We start from the raw sequence: 6,000 nt of genomic DNA, 5'->3' as shown, positions 1-6,000 counted from the left end.
ACAAAAAATTGCAGCTACAGTTACATTGATAGCTGTAACCTACTGTCTTTAATGGCAGAGAAGACTTTAAAAATGACTGTACCAAAAAGCATCACACCATGACAAATAGAAACACAATCTACTGTATGTCTAAAATAAAAACAGTCCACTGTGAAGAGGACAGTGTGGACAAATGGAGATCCCAAGTCCACCAAAAGAAAAAATTGCCTCCAGATCTGAGTCCTTGATTAGTAAGAAAGGCTGGGGACTGGGCTTGACCATGTTATCAGACAGTATGCTGTCTTCTTTTCTTCCCATATCCTGAAATACAAATGCATTTTATGAAGGCATTTCAGCATTCATTTATCCTACACATAGTAATTAGTGACTCCAGGAAGATAATATTCCCACCAGCAAAGCTCATATTCCACAGTAAGTGTGATCAGCACTATGTTAAATGACCCTTTTGGTAATGGGGTCAGTCTGCAACTCTTATGCTTCAAGTGATGACACTGATAACTGGGGAAGCACAATATGTGTCTTCTGCCTCAGGTACCAGGGATGGCATGTGCAGTGATCAAGACAGGTCACTTGTAAAAGATCTTGGGCTATCTGCAGCCTTTGGGATTCATGATGTGACTGAGTCAGATTTCTCTCTCAAGGTTTACTGAGCTGCCCATATCTTATAGAAAAGTGACTATACTATGTGCAATGTTGAACACACACAGTTGTGGAATGCTCTGTACATTGGGTTTTTAGATGTATTTTTAGTTGTTCCTGGACCTTTATTTTATTTATTGATATGTGGTGCTGAGAATTGAACCCAATACCTCATACATGCTAGGCAAGTACTCTACTACTGAGCTACAAACCCAGCCCTGTACATTAGTTTTTACATCAATAATTTTACTCATCAACTTATAAACCAAAAGTTTGGTTCCACACAAAACTTCATAATCAACATGTGACACACACACCTGTCTCTGGGTAAGAAGAATTTCAAAACCCCAGGTCCTGAACAAACTCCTGCAGGCTCATTTCAAGAGGAAGAGGAGCTGGTCTCTGGATGGAAACCTCAGCTAGGCATCCCACCCTGCCTCAGATGTGGCCCAGCAAGTTCTATTCCATGTGGCACATGTAAAGAAATAAAGTTTGGGTCCACCTGATGCCCACACCAAGGTCAGATGCCATTGAGCAGAGCTAGCTGGCCCACTTGACCCCAAGCCAAGGTAGGACACCATCTTGGAGGTAGCTGGCCTGCCTGACCCCCTCATCAAGGTTGGACACCATCAGAGAGCCTGCCCTCCTGCACCCCACTGCTGAGGGAAACTGCACTTGCCTCTGTGCTGACTCAGTGCATCCTTGCTGGGGCTCCCCAGCTTCTTTGGAGGCCAGTGCAGGCATTTTGAATTATTCCTGAGGGCCTGGCCATTATCATCAGAAGTGTGACTCCCATCCTGAGATACCTACAGGAGACTGGAGGCCCTTTGACAGGACTAGGGATTCAAAAGAGGAGGTATTGGTAGACTCAGGACAACTTCAGAGCAGCCTGGTGAGTCTCTCCCACTGGACAAGACTTTCTGGATTGGTTAGTAGTCCTGGAATGCAGTGAAATTAATGGAGTAGGGTTGCCTAGTGAGAATCCCCCACTGAAGCTATAAATCCAGACAACTGGGAGCATTGTAGAGGAGCACTGCCCAGCAAGAGGCTTCAGCACAGAGCAAGGGACCCAGTCCTGGGCAGTAGGTCCAGTCCCCAGGGAGCAGTGTAGAGGAGGGCTACTTAGGGAAAGAGTCCCTCGCAGGGCCAGGATGCCAGATGAGGTGGTAGTTCCAGATGCCAGGGAATGTCGCAGAGGAGGGCTACCCACCAAGAGTCTGAATTACAGGGCAAGGCTCCCTGGCCCAGGAGGTAGGTCCAGAACCCTGAGAACATCACAGAGGAGGGCTGCTCAGCCCAGGGAGTAGTTCTGGACCAAAAGGAACTTCTCAGACGAGAGCTGGAGAGCAAGATATCCCCACGGGGTGAGTCTTCCATGCCAGGTGAGACTTTCCCACCAGGGTGGTAGAACCAGAGACACAGGCCCTGACCAGCCATGCCCCAGCCTGCAGTTTAGTCCCCCTTTTGACTTACCATCAATCAACAAGTGGAGGTGCCTCTTCCCACCAGCAGAAATTATACACCACCTGAAAGCCACCACCATAGAGGGGCAGATTCCTTGTGTATCACTGCATTATCAAGTTCCTTCAAGACTTCAGGCTACTGAAGGCTAGGAAGTGAGTTGTTGGAAATCTACAGGGATACTATAGGTCAATAGAGTTTCTGTAATAGAGAAGTAGATACCTGACCAATATGAGGAAACGAGGGAAGAAAATGTCCCAAATAAACTAGATGCTACATCAATAAAATCCAATGACAGCATTGCAGAAGAAATGACAGAAAGGGAGTTCAGAATGTACATAATTAAAAGGATCAGAGAAGCAAATGATGATTTGAATGAGCAAATGCAGGGTTTGAATGATGACACAACTCAACAGTTAAAAGGGCAAATACAGGAAGCAAAAGATTATTTCAATAGTTAGAGATACTGAAAAAAATAAAAACAGACATAAAGCCTTGAAATGAAGAAAAAAATAAACCAAATTAAAAACTCCACAGAAACCATAACCAAAAGAATAGAACAACTGGAAGACAGAACCTCAGACATTGAATGTTGGGGGCTATGTGGTGCGGAAGGCTCCGGGATGGCGCTTGGCAGCCAGCCAGAAGTTGCTTTGATCACATCGGAGGTGAGGAGGTTGATTGGCATAAGCACACCCAGGTGATTTGTCATTGGCCATATCCAATTAAGTCCACGCACACAACGTGTGCACAGGTGCTCCTTCTCCTTTCTGCTCATTTTGATCTTTACCATGACTGGGCAGCTAGCTCTCGCCTAATCTTTGCATAATTGGTGTCAGCCCTACCCTTTGTCTCCTGGAGGGGATATAAGTCGGCTCTCCTTGGGCGCCAGAGGGATTCTTTTTTTTTTTTTTAAGAGGTTCGAGGTTTCAGTTCCCAGGTTTCCTGATTCATCAATAAACCATTCTGAATTTAAGAACCTCGCTACTCTTTTGTCCCACACACAAAATTGACTCTGCTGGACAGTGTCAATTGAAGACAAAATATTTAATCTTGGAAACAAAATTGACCAAAGAGAGAAGATGGTAGGAAATCATTTACAGAATCTACAAGAATTATGAGACATCATGAAAAGGTCAAATTTAAGAATTATTGTGATTGAGGAAAGCTTAGAGAAACAAACCAAAGGAATGAGCAATCTATTCAATGAAATAATATCAGAAAATTTCCCACATCTGAAAAATGAAATGGAAAATCAAGTACAAGAGGCTTATACGACTCCAAATATACAAAATTAGAATAGACCCACACCAAAGCACATTATAATGAAAATACCTAACATACAAAATAAAGACAGAATTTTAAAGGCTGTGAGAGAAAAGAATCAAACTTCATTCAGAGGAAACCAATACGGATATCAGCAGATTTTTCCACCCCGACCATAAAAGCTAGAAGGGCCTGGAAAAACATTTTTCAAGCTCTTAAAGAAAATGGATGCCAACCAAGAATCTTATACCCAGCAAAACTTACCTTCAGATTTGTCAACAAAATAAAACCCTTCCATGATAAACAAAAGCTAAAAGAATTTACAAAAGGCAAGCTGGCACTACAGAAAATTCTCATCAAAATATTCCATGAGGAAGAGATGAAAAATAATGATGTAAATCAGTAAAGGGAGGAACTACCCTAAAATAATAGCCAAATAAAAGGGAACCCAAGTCTTGTCAAAAAAGAAAAATGAGTCAAATGACCGGGAATACAAATCATATCTTAATAATAACCCTGAATGTTAATGGCCTGAACTCATCAATCAAAAGACATAGGCTGGCAGATTGGATTATAAAGAAAGATCCAACCATATCCTGCCTGGAAGAGACTCATCTCATAGAAAAAGATATCCATAGACTAAAGGTGAAAGGATGAAAAAAATATACCATGCACATGGTCTGAGTAGAAAAGCTGGAGTATCCATCCTCATATCAGATGATGTTTACTTCAAGCCAAATTAGTCAGAAGGGATAAAGTAGGACATTACATACTGTTTAAGGGAAGCATATATCAGGAAGACATAATAATCATGAATATCTATGCCCCAAATTTTGGCTAATCCTTGTATGTCAAACAAATCCTTCTCAATTCCAGAAATCAAATAGACAACAACCCATTAATACTAAGTTATTTTAAAACACATTTCTCATCACTGGATTGATCTTCCAAGCAAAAATTGAACAAAGAAACCATAGGATCCAATTTCACAATCCATAATTTAGTCTTAAGGAACATATATAGAATATACTATCCAACATAGAGTGAACACATTTTATTCTCAGCAGCACATGGATCCTTCTCTAAAACACACCATATTTTATGCCACAAAGGTAATGTTAGCAAATACAAGAAGATAGAGATACTACCTTGTATTCTATCAGTTCATAATGGATTGAAATTAGAAATAAATGCTAGAATACAACCAGAAACTACTGCAAAACCTGGAGAATAAACAATGCACTATTGTATGATGAATGGATAACAGAAGACATCAGAATGAAAATTAAAAATTTCTTAGAGGTAAATGAGACCAAAGATACATCATATCAAAATCTCTGGGACACTATGAAAGAAGTACTTAGAGGAAAATTTATGTCATACAGCCCATTCAATAAAAGAAGAAAAAAACTCAACAAATAATTGACCTAACACTGCAGCTCAAAACTGTAGATAAAGAAGAACCAATCAACACCAAAAATACTAGAACACAGTAAATACTTAAAATCACAGCTGAAATTAACAAAATTGAAACAATAGAAAAATAGACAATAGAATAAACAATAGAAAATAAACAATTAAAAAACAATAGAAAAAATTGACAAAATAAATAGTTGGTTCTTTGAAAAAATAAACAAAATTGAAAAATCCTTATCCACACTAACAAAGAGAAGGAGAGAGAAAACTCAAAGTACTAAAATTTGGAATCAACAAGGAAATATCACAACAGACACAAGTGAATTACAATACATAATTAGAAGGTATTTTGAAAATCTATACTCCAACAAAGTACAAAATCTTGAAGACATCAACAGGTTTCTAGAGACATATGAATTACCTAAACTGAACGAGGAGGACATAGACAACTTAAATAGATCAATTTCAAGTAAGAGTAAGAAGAGTTCATTCCAGTACTTCTCAAAGTATTTCATGAAATAGAAGAGGAGGGAACCCTCCCAAACTCTTTCTATGAAGCCAATATCACAGTGATACCTAAATCAGAGACATATCCAGGAGAGAAAATTTCAGACCAATATCCTTAATGAACATTGATGCAAAAATTCTCAACAAAATTTTAGCAAATCGCACACAGAAATATATTAAAAAGATAGTGCCACATGATCAAGTGGGTCTTACACCAGGGATGAAAGGTTGGTTCAACATCTGGAAATTAATAAGTGCAATTCACCATATTAACTGGCTTAAAGTCAAGAATTACATGGTTATTTCAATAGATGCAGAAAAAGCATTTGAAAAAATAGAGCATCCCTTCATGCTCAAAAGACTAGAAAAAATAGGGATAGTGGGAATATTACTTAACATTATAAAAGCTCTCTATGCTAAGCCCATGGCCAATATTATTCTAAATGGTGAAAAACTGAAAGCATTCCCCCTAAAAACTGGAACAAGGCAGGGATGCCCTCTTTCACCACTTCTATTTAACATTGTCCTTGAAACTCTAGCCAGAGCAATTAGATTGACCAAGGAAATTAAACAGATACCAATGGGAAAAGAAGAACTCAAATTATCCCTATTTGCTGATGACATGATTATATATTTAGAAGAACTGGAAAATTCCACCAGAAAACTTTTAGAACTCATGAATGAATTCAGTAAAGTAGCAGGATATAATAT

This window comes from Sciurus carolinensis, unplaced genomic scaffold, assembly GCF_902686445.1.
Source record: "Sciurus carolinensis unplaced genomic scaffold, mSciCar1.2, whole genome shotgun sequence".
Classification (NCBI taxonomy): domain Eukaryota; kingdom Metazoa; phylum Chordata; class Mammalia; order Rodentia; family Sciuridae; genus Sciurus; species Sciurus carolinensis.
This window is presented reverse-complemented; position numbering follows the sequence as displayed.